Here is an 18,189-nt window from a genome sequence, read left to right as displayed (position 1 = left end):
CTTCTGCCACCCCAAATTATTAGTTTTGTTCATTAAAAAAAAAAAAAGCAGGAAAGGGAAAAAGTAGGTATTTGGGAAAAGACTTTAGTGAATGGCTGTTTTTCTCTACGAGGCTTTTATAGGATACCCGTAATCCCAAACTTCATAACTGGAGTCCCTGCCGGACAGAGAGGCAGTCCGTAGGGTCTCATGTGTGCCTCTATGAGACCAAAGCAGCAGGCCATGAAGTTCAGTTCTAACAGGATTAGAAAATACGGTGGCTGGCCACGAAATCAAAAGGTGCTGAGTGACATACACATTAGAAGAAGAAAAATTGAATTAGCAGTGACATTTTTTGGCCTGAGGCCTTTTTTTTTTTTTTTGGCTGTGGAAATAAAGACAAACTTTGATCTGTTCTACTCAGAACCTGACAAAGACATCAAGGCCAGAATATTGCCTCTAATCTTATTTGCTGTTTCCACTGGCTTCTCTGCTTCTTGAGGATGGGGCCAAAAGTATCTCTGAATTGACATTTTTTTAAAGTTTATTTATTTTTAGTAATCTCTACACCCAACACGGGGCTTGAGCCCGTGACCCCAAGATCAAGAGTTGCATGCTCTTCTCATAGAGTCAGCCAGGTGCCCCATGAATGGAGATTTTCGTGATCCTGTTACAATGACCCAAAAGGGAAGTCAGGCCAGATGCTCAAAAGGAGTCCCGTGATTGTGGTGGGAGGCCACCAGTGGTCTGGGCAAGAGTTTCGATTCCCGGGATTTATGTATTCTTCCTTCGCCCTGGAAAAGCCACAGCTAGCCGAAATCAAATATAAAAGAGGGCAAGGAAATAGCAGCGTGGCAACTGTAGAATTATGAAAAAGACATACTAAGCAAACATTTCCTGTTCTTAAATGAAAAACTTCATGATGTTTCTCAGGGAAAAGAAAACATGAACGGGAGGAGACCTGCATAGACACAATCTAAAAATGTCTCTTCCGTGTTGAAAGTAAAGAAACCATGACGTAAGCATCAAGCAAAGAAATAATCATCTTCAAAAACAAAGCACAAGGGGCCGACTCAGTCAGTCAAACGTCCAACTCTTGATTTCAGCTCAGGCCATCGCCTCAGGGTCCTGGGATCAAGCCCTACGCCAAGCTCCGTGCTCAGCGTAGAGTCTGCTTGGGATTCCCTCTCTCCCTCGTCCTCTGCCCCTCCCCCACTAACACTTTCTAGCTCCCTCGAAAATAAGTCTTAAAAAAAAAAAGCCACAAACACAAAAGAATAACAAAATAATGTATTTAAAAGAAGTGGCTCGGGCTTTTCCGCTTTAGCAATAAATGCTGCCCTAGACCCCATGGGGCCTGTATGACTTGGAGGAAAGAAGGCTCTAACTCAGGATTCCACATTGGTATCCATGTATGAAGACAACACAAAAGCACGTCAGATCCTGGCAGAGGGAACGGTGTTGCAAAGATCTCCAAGTAGAAAGAAGCAGAACTTTGAAACTTGCAGGTTAAGAGCCGGACTTTTTTTTTCCCCCGCTAAGAGTTTTAAGCAAAGGAGTGATGTGATTTGATGGATGTTTTTTGTTGTTGTTGTTGTTTGTTTTTTTTAAGATGACTCTCTAGCCTGCTGTGTGATGAACAGACCAGCAGGCCAAGGGCGGGGTGGGCACAGGAATGAGGAGGGCTTTGCCTACACCAGGCAAGAAGTGATGTGGACCTGGTCTCGCACTTCATGGTGGGGAAGAAAAGTAGCTGGGTATAGGGTCTCTCTTGTAGGAGGATGACATAAGGGGGCTTGCTGATAGATTGCACTGGCGGTGGGGTGGAGAGGGGGAGGACAGAAGAAGGTTCCAGGTTTCAGGTGCATGCGTTGGGAAGATGGGTGCCATTTACTGAATGGGCGGAGGCACACATTTGAGGCTGCAGATCAGTGAACTGGCTTTGAACCTGTTCGGTTTGAGAGACTAAGACCTCCACATGCTGTGGCCAAGGAAGCACGTGGATCTGTGAGTCTGGAATCATGTTCTCAGCCTCACCCTTCTCTGCATCTCCTGCAGCATTCTCTCAAACCTTTCCATGGATCCTCTAGAACAACTGCCCTGTGATCAATAAATGCCTCTATATCCTCAGCCTCTTCTGCCCCCACCCCCACTTGTTCCTCCTTTGAACTTTCTTATTCCAGTACGTGGCGTGTCCACGCTGAGCTCAATCTCCACTTCTCCCCACCCACCCCGGCTTCCTCCACAATCCTTCCTATTCCAATTAATGGCACCTCCAAACTTTTAATTGTCAAATTCTAAAACCTTGAGCTATCACTGACTCCTCTTGTACTCTAACACGCCAAGTCCAACTCTCCAGGAAATCCAGTGGCTTTCCCTATGCCTTAGAGTAAAAAACCAAAGAAATAACCCGTAAAATCCTGCATGATTTGGACCCTCTAGTGTGATATCTTGCTACTCTCTCTCACTCACGGTTGTTCCAGCCACATTAACTTCCTTAATGTTGCTCAACACTCCAAACACATTCCAACCTCAGGGCCTTTGCACTGGCTCTTCCTCCTGTCTGAAATACTCTTTCCCCACGTATCCACATGACTCCCTCATTTCCCTCATGTCCTTCAAATATATCCCCTGATCTAATATAAAACAACATCCTTCCCCTTCTTATCACGACCTGGTGTACTCTCTCTGTTTACTTGTTTATAGTTTGTTCTTCTCCACCAGAATGCAAGTCCCATGAGACCCTTGTTTTATTTTTTTGCCTCTCTATCCCCACAGTCTGGAACAGTGCTCAGCCCATGGTAGGTGCCCAGTCAAGACTGTTGCTGTGTGTTGTTGCTGATGACTCAGAGTCAACTAATCTGGAAATTTGTCTCAATTATAACCTCATGTGATCTCCCTGAGATTCATCTGCCTTAGCAGGTTTGGGGGGGATATTAATATCTGTCCTGCCTAGTTCACAGGGAGGCTGTGAAGCTCAAATGAGCTGCTGGACTTAGACATTTTCTCTTTTCTTTTTTTTTTTAACAGCTTTATTGAGAGTTTTATTCATATACAATTTATTCTTTTAACATGTACAATTAAATGGTTTTTTTAAAAGATTTTTTATTTATTCATTTGACAGAGAGAGATGACAAGTAGGCAGAGAGGCAGGCAGAGAGAGAGGAGGAAGCAGGCACCCTGCCAAGCAAAGAGCCCGATGCAGGATTCAATCCCAGGACCCTGAGATGATGACCTGAGCTGAAGGCAGAGGCTTAACCCACTGAGCCACCCAGGTGCCCAATTAAATGGGTTTTAATATATTCACAGTTAATGCAAGTATCACCACAATCAATTTTTAAAATTTTTTTATAAACATATAATGTATTATTAACCCCAGGGTTACAGGTCTGTGAATCGCCAGGGTTACACACTTCACAGCACTCACCATAGCACATACCTTCCCCATGGACTTAGACATTTTCATAGGCCAGAGTTCTATGGCCAAAAAATGCAAAGCAGGATCCATGGAACTCCTATAAAAGGATGTTTGATAATTTTCTATATAATTCCTACATGGGGGGGGGAGTAAAGCCCTGAAGAAACTAGTGTGTTCTCACAAGGAATTCTCTGGCAAGTCCTGATCTTAAAATGATCAGTCCATAAAAATGGAAAGACAGGCACAAAACCAAAGATGAATACAAAAGTCGTTAAGCGTGGACAAGAATGGTTTCAGGGAGGCTGTGGGGGAAAAAGAGCTAAGGTTTGCAAAAATGTGAAGGATGAGAAAAATTGATTTGGGGGCACATTCGAAGCAAGCAGATAAATGACAGGATGGTGCCAACAGATGACAGATGAAAAGTAGAACTCAGGTCTTACTCTGTTTCCCACAAAGAAAATGGTCTTTAGGTTTGAAATAAGAAACCGTTAAAAATGAAATTTAAAGAACAACAGAGGGAGGTAAAGGGAGTCTTGCTTCATTAAATGAGATCGAGTCCCCAGACCCAAGGTAATTGTCCACCCAACCCACCACTTCATTTCATGGGTCTTTTTCTACCCCCTCTCTCCCCACAAGCTTGGCAATCAGGTTACCCATCCAAGTTCTGGGCATATTTCCCCCAGTTTACAGTGCAGTCTGATGAAAGGTGAGTAGAGGAGTCTCTCCTCATCTGGGACCTTCCTGGAAGGGCCACGGGCAGGGTGAACACCCACGTGCTTGGATGTGTGTGTGTGTGTGTGTGTGCGCACGCGTGCGCGTATGTGCACATACAATTGACCTCCTTCACCAGGTAGGTCAGGTGGAGTATCTTCTGATGATGGTGAACTAATGGTTTATTGTCTCCAAGCATCTCCTCTACCTGAGATGGAACCTGAGGGCCACAGCTCCCCTGCCGCCAGCAAGTCCAACGCAGCCGTACTCTGGGATTTTCCTGCTTCCTGTTGAATACTCCAAACAGCTTACAGGACCTTGCCTTCTCTTCTGGAAGCCCCACAAAATATTCCTCAGGTGTAGGAAACTCTGGACAGGTTGTAGATCAATATATTTTTTTTTTACTAGATAAGTAGCTTTAAAAAATTTTTTTGTATTGTAAAATATATAAAACATAAAATTTACAGTTTTAACCCCCTCAGTGTACATGTCTGTGGCATTAAGTACATCCACCTTGCCAGGCAGCCATCACCACCATCCCCTTCCTGAACTTTCTCATCTTCCCAGATTGAAGTGATACCCTTGAAAGAATCCCTCAAGGGCCCCCACTTGACCCAGCCCCTGGCAGTCAGCATTCTGTGTTCTGTCTCTGTGAATTTGACCGCTCTCCGATTCTGTGAGGAATCACACGATATTTGTCTTTCTGTGACTGGCTTCCTTCCATTTAGTGCGACGTCTTCAAGGTTCATCTCTGTGGCCATGTGTCAGAATCTCTTTTCTTTTAAAGGCTGAATAATAGCGTATCTCAATTTTAATGGGATAAATTTTCTCCTGAAATCCCGTGGCTAAATGGCAGGAATGCAGACAGAAGGGTGGGATACGGAAATTGTACTGAGACGGTGTCATAGGGGGAGGAAAGCTGTCTCAAGAAATCTCCACAAGACCCCTGTCCAGACTGCCCCGGACAACATTTCTAACAATGACTTAAGTGAGGAGGACCCAGGAGGGCTGCCAAGCTAATAACCTGTGAATGACAGAAAATTGGGCCTAACAGAACAAGGAATATGGATTCAAAATATTTAGTATACTAGAATGATACACTGAGACCAAGGAGACGAAATTCAACAACAGGAAGTGCCATATGCTAAAATTAGGTTAAAGTGCATATTGTGTGCGTACGTGCACACACACACACACACACACACACACACACACACACATGCAGCAGTACAGGATGGAATAAAACTGTCCTTAGAGCAGCATGAGCGAGAGTTGTGGGTTTTAATTGACCACAGGCTCAGTCTGAGTCAACAGTGGGATGTGGTTGCCAAAAAAACAACTAATGCGACCCAAAGGTGCATTAATAGAAGCACAATGTTCAGAGCAAGGCAGGAAATAGCCCCTGCTCTGGCCTCGCTGGTCAGGCCACCCCTGGAACGCTGTGTTCAAGTCGGCACCGCACTTTATGAGGGCCATCAAAAGCCTGGAGGGCGTTCGGCAGAGGGCAAACGGTCTGGAAAAGGCGCCTCGTGAGGAGCAGGAAACAAATCTGGGAACTTAGCAAGTAGGACTGAAGACCTGGCAGGGGGACGCAGGAGGTAGTTTAAAGTTTTGTGCGGTATTGGAAAATGGCACTGTCACTCAGGGATACAGGTTATGGCCGGGGTAGATTATACTGAGAAGAAGAAACAACTTCCTTATCTTAGACCTGTCAAAACAACAGTGGGCGGCTTCCAGAGTGAGTTTCTCATCACTGGAGGCAATCAACCAGCATTGTTTCAGGGAAATGCTTCTCAGGGGCACTCCTGCCCCTCAGGAGAGAGAGAGAGAGACGTTGATTGTCACCAGTGGGAGGAGGCAGGTGGCTCCTGGTATCTGGTTAAGTACAGACCAGGAATGCTTCCAAACGTCTTGTGGTGCACAGGCCCGCCCGGAGAGCAAAGAATTATCTAGCCCAAAACGTTGACTGTGCCGAGCTTGGGAAACCACAGAAGGCACTCCTGTACTGCAGTGTTGTAGAGCGGAGGTCCAAGCACCACGGCCGGATCAGGCTTATGGGTATTTTCATACCACTGGCTAATGTTTAAGGATCCTGAGATTTCACATAAAGATCTGGAATTCCAGCCCTTCCTTTAAAAAAAAAAAAAAAAAAAAAATCCCTACATTTGACGATAGTGGGCTCACCTTCCTGCATGGCAACAGTTTCTGGAGCTGATTAGCTGAGGTCCCTTCTGGAAGAATCTAGAGCTCTCTAGCTCACCACAGTCCTCACTTCATTGCCTGTCTAGCCACGGTACGTGTTTGCATTTTGACCCCTCGTGCGTTTCATCCACAGGTTCTCAACTTTGCTTTGGCATTCAATTCACCTGGGGAGTTTTACAAGTCCCCCACCGCTCCCCCGTACTCACGCTGCACCCCAGACCAGTACAACAGACTCTCTGGGGGTGGGACTCAGGCAGCACCATTTCTCACAGCTCCCCCAAATGGTTTCAAGGTCAAATTTCAAGTCAAGCGCAGGAAGCACAACTTTATCGTGAAACAATAATCTGTGGGTGGAGGTTCTAAGACAAATACACACAAACCCAGTAGAGAAAACGCTCTACTGTCAAGGGAATGTGAACCCCTGAATGGGCTGCTTCAGGAGAGAACTCCATGTTTCTTGTGGTGGTCAATGAAGAGAACTTTTAAGAAGAAATCCCTACTTTGGAATACTTGAAAGGGAGGGAGACTGGACCGCAGCAGGGGTTCTTCACTCTGAGTGTGAAAGAGAATCACCTGACGGGTTTCCCCCAAGCGCACAGGTCCAAGTCCCATCCCAGAAGAGTATGATCTAGAAAGGTCAGGTAAGGGCTGAGCAGGTACAAGTTGAAAATCTTCCCAGACGATGCTGGTAAGCACTCCCAGGGAAGAACCACGGAGCAAGATGCATGATCTCCAAAGCTCTGACCTCAACCTTGGCAGTGACTCGGGTCCTTAAAAAAAAAAAAAAAAAAATCTATCAGTCTTCAGATACACACTGGAAACCTAAAGGACATGACCACCATGGGCTGGGGAGTCTTTTAGCACCCACAAAGATGAAGGTAAGCTTGAAGCTGCAAGATTCTCCGATTCAGTCCTGACCCCGAGGCCTGAAGGGATTCAAGGAAAGAACTGTTTCAAGGTTCTAGCACATTTCCTGACGCATCTGACATGTGATGTTTGCTTAAATAACCTCTCAGAAAGCCGCTTACATGCTTGCGTGAATTTTTAGCTTCAAGCAACAGATACTAACACTGTCAGCTTCAAGCTAGAAAGAATTCCATTAAATGGGTATTAGAACAGTGTAAGAAGGCTTTAAAATATGTCTGCTTTAATAAAGCATGATACATCCGTGCAATGACTTCTTATACGGCTATTAGAAACTACCGTACAGATTAAAATAAATACATTTAGTGGGTGTGTGAAGAGGTGCACAATACAGAGCTCTGGGAGAAAATGGTTATAGAACAGGATGTAAGATACACAACTCATTTTCGTAACAACATGTATTTGTATTAATACTTATATATCAAACCTGGGGAATATCTGAATCTTGACCTGAGCCTCATATTTTATACAAAAATTAACTGAAAACGGATCATCAGCATAAAAATGTAAACCTATAAAACTTTTAGGAAAAAAAAAAGACATGAGAGAAAACCTTTTTGATCTAGAACCAAAAAGCTCTGAGATTGGATGCCAAAAGCAGTCTGTAAAAGGAAAGAAGGATTGATGAATTTGACCTCATCGACTACAAACTTCTGTGTTGCAAAGGACCTGTGAAAAGGACAAAAATTCAAGCTGCAGATTGGGGACAGCGGGTGGGGATGGGACTCAGGCAGCAAGATGTGCAAACCACACATTCAACAAAAGATTAGTATTTAGAATATATAAGGATCTTTCAAGACTCCGCAGTAAACAAACAAAAAATTAGAGAATGGGCCAAAGACATGAGAAGACTTTTCCCCCCAAAAGGATATGCAGATGGAAAATAAGCCCATGGAAAGATGTTCAATGTGATTAGTGATCAGGAAGACGCAAATAAAAAACCACAATAAGGGACCATGAGTTACTTAGCAGAATGGCTAAAATTAAAAAAAAAATTGTGACAACACCAAATGCTGGTAAGAATACAGAGAAACTGGCTCACTCGCAGAGGAGAGGAGGCTAGCCTAGAAAACAGTTTGGCAGTTTCTTAGAAAGTCAAGACGCAACCACCATTGGATCCAGCATTTCAGCTCTTGGGCGTTTATCCCAGAGAAGTGAAAAACGTATGTCCGCCTGAAATACGGGAATGTTCACAGCAGCTCTACTTGAAATTGGCAAAACTGGAAAACCCAAATGTCCTTCCCTGGGTGAATGATTAAAGAAATGGATACATCCACACTAGGAAAGACTACTCAGACTCACTTTCAAAATATCTAAGTATGAAAGGAGGGGATGATGTAAAGAAATGTTGTAGAAGTAATCCTATTGTTTGTACACAGTTAAGGCCATGGAAGTGCCATGTAAATGACTAAAATTCAAGGTACTCTACCCTAGAACATGCCCAATTCCCTGCTGTCTCTCTCTAAGGAATCTGAGGACAGGACACACACACACACACAATTAAAGAACCCCAAAAAATACGATCCACATCTTTCCTCTTTTTATTCACACAGAAGGGGGGAGATTCTAGATACTAATACATCCCCTCCTCTGTATGTTAATGATCTAAAATGAGCAATGGTCATTGGAGCTTGCAGTATCATTAGACAGGGGTTGGGGTGGTTCGGGCAGAGATAGGGCTGGAGGGGGGTGCATTAGGGAAGAGGCAGTCGCTGATGAAAATAAAGAAGGATTTTCAAGGTCTGCAGCTAAGCCTCAAGCCATCACTGGATAAGCAGGGAAGTGCGAGAAAGTTGTTTGTGTGAAATGGAGTGTAAACTGCAAACGTGTCAGAGAGGTGGAGAGGAAGGGACAGAAGGAGGGACCCACAGAGGAAGCATTGGCCCCCACCCTAAGTGGGAGGCTGTAGGAGTCTGGCGGTCCTTATTTATACAGTACCAGAGAACACTGCAGCTCACACTCCGTGTGCTTGCTGCTCATCTCCATCAACAGATGGAGGTAATAAAGAGGCTAAAAATGGAAACACGAACTGGTGTGTAGCTTTGTTATGGCAGTTTGTCACAGAACAGTTAAGAATCCCTTGCCGGTAAGTTGTGCTTGTCAAGGTCACCCGTGACCTCTTTGGTGGTATTAAATCTAACAGACACTTGGCTGTGGACAGGCTGTAGCAAGGTCAGGGAGGCCCGTCTCTTGAGGCATGAGGTTGGCCGCTGCCCACTTGCGATCAGCCAGACACAAGCAATAGTTTGGCTTCCCTGGGGCTTCTGGAGGCCGTTAGTTCCAGCTTTGGTCAATAGCCTATGTAATTAATCAACTTAAAGGGAGTCCTGGTTAGCAATGGTTCTTGACCCTGGCTGCACACCAGAATCACCTAGGGAGCTTTAAAAATAATACCAGGCCTAGACCTCACCCAGGACCAGTCAGTGGGGCTGAATCGAAGCCATTCTTTAAAAGCACCCCAGGTGATTCTCATATGCAGCCCAGCTGAGAGCCAACAGGCTAGATCATTAAAGGGTCAAGTTCAGACACACATGGGGGATGCCAATCTTGTTCCTTTTCTAATCTGTGATCTCCTGCTTCTTCCTAGTACATTCTGAATTGGGGTGGAGACACAGGATTGGCATTAAAAGAGCAGGAGACCGTAATTCATTTAAGCAAAAACCAATGGATGCAGTTTTAAGATTGTTTCTAATTTTATTTTAATAAAGCTCTAATGAACCAGCCACCTTATGTGCAAACCTCTCTATGGATCCATAATCTGTTTTCTTGGGATAGATTCTTACTCTGATTAAAAAGGTAAGGATACTTCCTAAAGTTTCAATAATTCAAAAATTATTGGCCAACTTGGTTGGTAATAAATTCTGTTTAATATTATTTTACTTTGTACTTCTTTAATGTTCATTAATTCCGTTTGTATATTATCATTTGTATTTCTTTTTTGAAGTGGCTCTTCATGTGCTTTGACCATTTTTCCATTGTGGTGGTCATTTTTTGCTGATTTTTAAAGACTTTACATATGACAGTATTGATGGTTATTAATATATGGTATATTAATGGTATATTTATTACAGTTTGAATTGTATGTCATGTACAATTGCCAGTATTTTTTCTTGATATGTTTAATTTTGAGACTTTTAGATATAGAAGTATAAATTATGTATGTATGCTAAATTTCCTAGTCTCATCCTCTATGGTATCTTCCACTACTTTTAGGTTCTCAAGTTCCTTTTTATTTTAAATTGTTCTTGTAATTACTTTATGACCTAATTTCCAACACTAAATACTTTGATTCATCTGGAATTTCTTTTGGCAAAGAAATGGCCTTAATATCAACACCCAAATGGCATCTCCATCACATACTGGACATAAGGGCCCAGTTGTGAGCTTTCTCTTTTGCCCTGCTGATCATTCTGTCTGTACTGTCTTGAGCTAAGACCATCCTGTTTTAATACTGTCACTTTATCGTTTACTTTAAGGTCTTGCAAAAAGTACTGTTGACCCTTGAATAACATGGGTTTGAACTATGTAGGTCCACTTATAGGTGGATTTTTTTTTTTTTTTATGAATAAGGCCCAGTACTGTGAATGTACTCTTCCTTAGGACTTTCTTATTAGCATTCTCTTTTCTCTAGTTTACTTAATTCTAAGAATACAGTTTAGAATACATATAACTGGGGCGCCTGGGTGGCTCAGAGGGTTAAGCCTTTGCCTTCGGCTCGGGTAGTGATCTCAGGGTCCTGGGATCGAGCCCCGTGTTGAGTTCTCTGCTCAGCGGGGAGCCTGCTTCCCCATTTCTATCTGCCTGCCTCTCTGCCTACTTGTGATCTCTCTGTCAAATAAATAAAAAATCTTTAAAAAAATGTTAGAATACATATAACTTACAAAATATGTGTTCACTATTTATCTTATTGGTAAGGCTTCCTGTCAACAATAGGCTATTGTTAAGTTTTGGGGCAGTCAGAAGTTACACATGGATTTTCAACTGCATGGGGGCTTGTACCCCTAACCCCTGTATTCAAGGGTCAACTGTGTATCATTCTTATTTTTATTTTCAAAAACATTCTGTCTATTCTTTGATTCTTGAATAGTATTTTAGAAACTCCTCTAAAATTATTACAAAATTAATGCATATTAAGACAATATTGTTTGCAAATACTGACAAATCTATGGAACCAAAGGAAGAATCCACACATGGGACACAGTATTTTTTTTAAAGATTTTATTTATTTATTTGACAGATAGAGATCACAAGTAGGCAGAGAGGCAGGCAGAGACAGAGGAGGAAGCAGGCTCCCTGCTGAGCAGAGAGCCCATGCAGGGCTTGATCCCAGGATCCTGAGATCATGACCTGAGCCGAAGGCAGAGGCCCCAACCCACTGAGCCACCCAGGCACCCCGGGGAACACTATTTATTTATTTGAGAGAGAGCACGCACATGTTTGAGCAGAGGGAGAGGGAGATAATATCCAGCAGACCCCTTGTTGAGTGCAGAGCCCAAGGCCAAGTTGGATCTCATGACCCTGAGCCTACATCAACCTACTCAACCTACTGAGCCACCCAGGCGCCCCAGGAAACACAGTATTTTGTATCTGCAAGAGAAGAGAGGACTATTCAGGTATTGATTTCAGACATGTGCTTATGTAACTGGAAAACATTACAGTGCTACCTCAGATTATATACAAAAATAAATTCTGGGAAAATTGGCAAACTCCACGAACAGTCAGTTTATAGACAAGGTATCCTAAATGGCCCAGGAACGTATAAAAAGAATCTTACTGACAGTGATTATCAGGGCAATGTATATAAAAACAACAATTAGATACCATTTTTCTACTGTTTGATTGGCAAGGTTACTTTTAAAACATAATCTCTTAATATGTAGAGTCGATGAGCTTGCGAGGGAATTGCTGGGAGGGTACGATCAGCGGAGCCAATTTGGGAAGAGCTATTCAAATTGAAAGCACACATCCTATGACCTTGTGGACGTACTCAGAGAAACAGCAGCACGGGCACACAGTAAGGGTACACACAGGCGGGCTCTACCAGTTACTGAGATACTGAACTGCTTCCCATTCGGTTGGCAGACCGCCTCCACCTCACGTCCTGCAAGGGTCCTTGACTCCCACTGCCCAGGCCACTTTAACCTTCTCCCTCCCCCCACCCCACCCCAAACTGTCCTGTGATCAACACCTGAAGGGTCAGAGTCAATGCCAGAGATTAACTCCCAGATCCCCTTCCAGCTCTGGACCCAGAGTCCCTTCAAATCATAACCTGTTCACATTCCCACCCACCCAGAAGGAGAGTACTTCCCTTGCAGCTCCGAGTGGCCACGTGACTAGATGCCAGCCAATGAGAAGTGAGCATGCCTTCGTGTGGGATTTCTGGGAAACCTCGCGAGGCAGGAGGAGCACCTTCTTCCCCTTCCTCCTGGCGGTCGCGGGAGAGAGCAGGTGCTCTCGAAGACTGCAGCACCCAACTTCAACCACAAGCGTGGGGGACAGAGTCAGGGTTACCAAGAGCTAGAAGCCACCAGGCTGGCCCAGACCACCGCCTTCTAGACTTCCTGTAAATGAGACAGAGAATATCCTAGTCAAACTGCTGCTACTTTGGCTTTCTTGGTTACAGACAGCCACGTTTAATCACAATGGTACAAAGGTAAATGCCTGTTAATAGGGAAATGGCTAAATCAACCATGATACGTAAACAATATAAATTGTAAGCAACTGGAGGCCTCATATATTTGATGAAATACTTTGCAGAGGTCGAGATAAATCTACAGGCATTACCATGAGCGAAAAAAGCACGGTGCGGGATGGCCTCATCATTCCTGTACCCTCCCCTCCAAACCCCTAATAAACTCGGCCGGGTTTTCCTAGTTTTCTAGACACAAAAGCACAGAAGAAAGACTAAAGATATACTACGTAAGCTATGCAATGTTAAGAACTTCTGGGGAGAGAAGAAAAATTGCTGGGGGATGGCCAAAGGGCCCCTTACCTTTGGCGCCGCCATCCCACCATCATACAAAAGGAATGATTTGTTTACTACCTGTATGGTACAAATTAATTAGGTTTCCCACCTACCCATCAGCTGACCTTCTCAAACTGTTCACTTGCCTGCCGCTCGCTGCCTGCAGGGTCCACATGTGAGAGCTGTCAGAGCTGAAGACTCAGACTTGCAGGGGCAGCCGCTTTGGCACACAGAGATTAGCTCGAGAGCCGCCACCTGAGTGCTTCGTGTTGGGAGAAGTTCAAGGTTCTTTCAGAACCCCTCTGTCGCACAGATTGCATTGCTTACAATACTACTGCGTCTAAAAGAATGAAATCAAGGTATTAATCTACAAGGACAAAGGGAGAGGACACAACAGCTAATGAGAAATTACAGTAAAATACCGGGAGCGGTACCTGGCACCGCAGAGCCGAGAAACTTCAACCGAACACTGGAAACAGGAAGCACTGCTGGAGAGGATCGCCAAAAGCTTGGTAGTCGGAGGCATCCGGTGCTGCAGGAAGCAGAGGAAAGGTGCCGGGCTGAGCAGCCCGCCCCCTATCGCCTGCCATGCACACCATTGGGAATGTGTGCTGCCCACTCTGTAGTCGTTTGTTCTATAGGAAACATGAATCGGATGAGCTCCAGGCACGGAGATCTCACAGTGTGCAGAAGAAGGAGAGGTGTGCTGGTATGAACCAAGGGGAGAGGTTAAAATCACCCTCTTATTCCTGCCAGTGTCTTCTAATTATTTCTCATTTTGGAATGAGGTCAATTCTAAGATTCCTCATTGCTTGAGAATAGCGGGGAGGCAGGGGTGTGGGGTGGAGGGGAACAGTCTGGGCAGTTGGCTGTTTTAGTTTGGGCTTACTATCTCCCAACAGTTCTTACCACGTTGACAATTCTTTGGCCCCTGGGGTGGATCCTTTCTCTGGATGAGCTGAGAAGCCACAGAGGGCTTTCAACAGAAGGATCCCTCTCGTCATTGAGAAGATCTTAGGAAGACCCGGTGGGGGCTAGATCTGTCAGTGTCTGGTCAGGAAAAGGGAAACACTCTAGGTATGTCAAACTGAAATGATTTAATACAGGAGATTGGTTCTAAAAGTACTGACAGGGTAGATGGCACCAAAAGGGAAGGATGGAATTACTGCAAAATAAGGTCAGGAGCCACCCCCACGCAGGCTGGGGAAGCAAAAGGGAAAATGTTAGCAGAGCCCACGACTGCTACATGGCTGTGGGTTCTGGAGTATCTGCAACCGTCTGCAGCCCCGGGGACCACAGCCACACCCGCCTAGTGGCAAGCCAGGCAGTCACACTCCCACTACCATAGGATCCTCTAGGCCCCAGAGGTGTCTTAAGAGGTGGAACGTCTGCTACACCCATAAGTTCTGTGCTGCTGAGGCCACAGGAACGCCCACTTCAGCCTCCAAGCCACTGGAACAAATTCGAAGCCTGCCAGGATATTAGCAGTGGAGGTGGTGAGAGGCAGTCATATTCAGTATATGGTCTTGGGATGGGGTGTGGACAACAGGATTCGCTCACAAATCAGATGTGGGGTATGACAGAAAGAGAAGTCAAGGTTAACCCTAGATTATTCTTTAAAAAAATTTTTTTTGTGCAGAGAGTACACAAGCAGGGGGAACGGGAGAGGGAGAAGCAGGCTCCCTGCTGAGAAGGGAGCCCGATGTGGGGCTTGACCCCAGGACCCTGGGGTTATGACTTGGGCTGAAGGCAGATGCTTAACCAACTGAGCCAACCAGGTGCCCCTAAAGATTTTGATTTATTTATTTGAGAGAGAGAGAGAGAGAGAGAGAGCACAGCAAGGGGAAGGGGAGAGGGAGAATCAGACTCTTTGCTGAGCAGGGATCCTGATGTGGGACTCAATCCCAGGACCCTGAGCTGAAGGCAGATGCTTATTTGACTGAGCCACCCAGGCACCCCTAACTCTAGATTATTCTTGGCTTGAGCAAATGGAAGATGAGAATTGCCATTTACTTCGATGACCAAAATTACAGTGACAGCAGGTTTTAGGGAACTAGTAAGAGTTCTGTTTACATGACATGTTTAGGTGGAGATGCTGTTAGCCAGAAGACATTCCAGGGAAAGGAGCTACAAATGTGAGATACAGTAGTATACAATGGGATACACACAGGAGACCTCTGGTGTCACTAAGGGAGGGAGTGTTGACAGAAAAAAGATAATGTTCAAGAACCAGTGCCTGGGGTACTCCAAGTGAGAGGTCAGGAAGGTAAAAATAGGCCATCAAAGGAAACAGGAGAAGCAGAAAAGTGGGAAAAACATCAGAAGGATGTGGCATCTTCCAATCCTGGTGACCAGAGTTTCGGGAAGGAAAGAGGGTCAGCTGTGCCACGTGCTGTGCCACTAAGATGAAGAGTTGGCTTCGGTTTCATACGATGGATGTCACTGGTGACCTCCAGAAGAACAGCTTCAGAGGGGAGGTGGGAGCATAAGCCTGACTGGGATGGGCTCAGGGTGAGGGGATGGGGAGATAGGGGTAGCAGTGAGGAGAGATCACCCTTGAGGAGCTGAGTACAGAGAGGGATGAAAATGATGCTCCAGTTGGAGGGAAAGGGGAGGTCAAGACAGGGTTGCTTGCCTCTCTTCTTTTGAAGATGGAAGAGATACCAATATACTGATACACTGATAGGAAGGACCCTGTGGAGAGGAGGCACTGATGACAAGGGAGAAAAAGAGAATGCTGGCTGGAGTCATGTCCTTGAGCAGACAGGAGCAGACTGGATAGGGTGTACAGATGGAGGGACCAGTGAAGTATGGAGGAAGCAAGGCCATCAGATGATCAGGATGGGGAGGAGCTGTTGAGAAGAAGAGGAGAAAAGGAACCAAACACTTACATAGGAGAACCGAGAATGAGTGGACAAGGGGAATGTAGCATGATTGCCAGGAAATGTGAAGGGTCCACTTGAGATTAGAAATGATGAATTTTAAGTGGGACTAGTCATCGTGCTTGTGCATTTGCTGTTTTCAGCTGTGTGGGTATAGGTACTGGGCACTGAGTGGGCAGAGTTGATTTTAACCAGAAAATATAGCGCAGTGAGAGAGGGTCAAAGGAGTACATGGTTTAAGCAAAAAGTAACTATAGATCATGTTTATCTGTGCAGAAGGGGCATGAGGGGGGTGATCAATGAATAGAAAATCCAGTCCTTTAAGATAAGTTATCCCATGTCCTCATGCTAAAGTCATTGTCCTCCAGGTGCAGGGGTCTTTAGGGGTGTTACCTGTTTATCTAACAAGCATTTATGGCACACTTGTCATAAACTAGGTCCAAATGGATATGTGGTTACTTCCCTAGAAGCATCTGAAGTATCAGGAAGATAAGTTGGATGGATCCAAAGCAGGAGGGATCTTGGGCAATTACTGAGAACACAGGTTGACTTTATTTATTTATTTAAGATTTTATTTATTTATTTGACAGGCAGAGATCACAAATAGGCGGAGAGGGAGGTAGAGAGACAGGAAGGGAAGCAGGCTCCCAGCTGAGCAGAGAGCCTGATGCGGGGCTCGATCCCAGGACCCTGAGATCATGACCTGAGCCGAAGGCAGAGGCTTAACCCACTGAGCCACCCAGGCGCCCCTGACTTTATTTTATTGTTGATAAAATTTTTAAGTAGGTTGAAAGATGCAGAGCTAATTGAAAAGTACATATCTTTATCAACCAAAATAAGTAAAAAAGAGAACTATGGATGGATGTAATCGAAAAGTTTGCAGTATAATAATGGCTCATGTTTACCAAGAGCTTACTATTAGCAGGCTCTGTTCTAAGTGCATTACATTTATAATCTTGTTTAATCTCACTAGCGGACCCAGGATTTGAACTCAGGCAGCCTGTTTCCAGACACTGCACTCCTAGCCACTATGCCTTACTGTCTCTTGAAGAGCCAGCTTCAGGCAAAGCTGGATCCAAGGAGTCAAACACTATTACTGGGACTCAGTCTTTCCCTTTCCCTCTGCTTACTTACATGTTGAATTAGTTCACAAACGTGTTAAGTTCTCTCCATTCATGGTAGCTGCCAGCTTACCCCATCCTTAGAAAGCAAGCAAGGTATTTTCTCTTTCTGAAAGGACTAGACCTACATAGGTCTGTAGTTAATGATATGAAATAGGTTCACAATATTGTCAAGTAAAAAAGCGTTTTACAAAACAGCAGATATGGGCTGATCCATAAACTAACAAACACATGTATAATTGGAAGGATATAAAAAAACATTAGTGATAGTAATTTCTGAGTATTTTTTTTTAAAGATTTTATTTATTTATTTATCTGACAGAGAGAGATCACAAGTAGACGGAGAGGCAGGCAGAGAGAGAGAGAGAGAGAGGGAAGCAGGCTCCCTGCTGAGCAGAGAGCCCGATGCGGGACTCGATCCCAGGACCCTGAGATCATGACCTGAGCCGAAGGCAGCGGCTTAACCCACTGAGCCACCCAGGCGCCCCTAATTTCTGAGTATTTTTATATGGGGGACTTTTTTCTTTTTGCTTCTCAGAATTTTCATTTGTTTCTACATTCAGGATAATATAATCTATAATAATAATGTTGAAGGAAACAGAAAACTCAATACAAGCCAACAAATATATCTCCTCAAGTTGTTCTCCGCAGCTAGGTACTCTTCTTATACCACTAAGATCTGCATTTCAGAAATGGGTAGATTGGGGGGGCATCACCAACAGTGATATTCTCATCTGCTTCCATTTGGTTAAAGACAAGAAGATGAGAGGGAATATCCCCAGGTACTCTGCGTCAAGGTTAGTGTCTTCCCTGGCATTATAAATAATCCACTTTGGGTCAATTTTGAAATGAAATATTCGTTCTTTCTTGGAAGCCTACCCCTAACAGGGTAGTAGTTAGTGGTCCATGGTCCATCAAGGAGGAGAAAGGAGATCGGGAATCCAGGGGAAGTCCCAGCATGAATATGCAGCCCAGGTTCTAAGTACC

The sequence above is a fragment of the Enhydra lutris genome, unplaced genomic scaffold (genome assembly GCF_002288905.1).
Source record: "Enhydra lutris kenyoni isolate GAN:26980312 unplaced genomic scaffold, ASM228890v2 scaffoldscaffold90, whole genome shotgun sequence".
NCBI lineage: Eukaryota > Metazoa > Chordata > Mammalia > Carnivora > Mustelidae > Enhydra > Enhydra lutris.
This window is presented reverse-complemented; position numbering follows the sequence as displayed.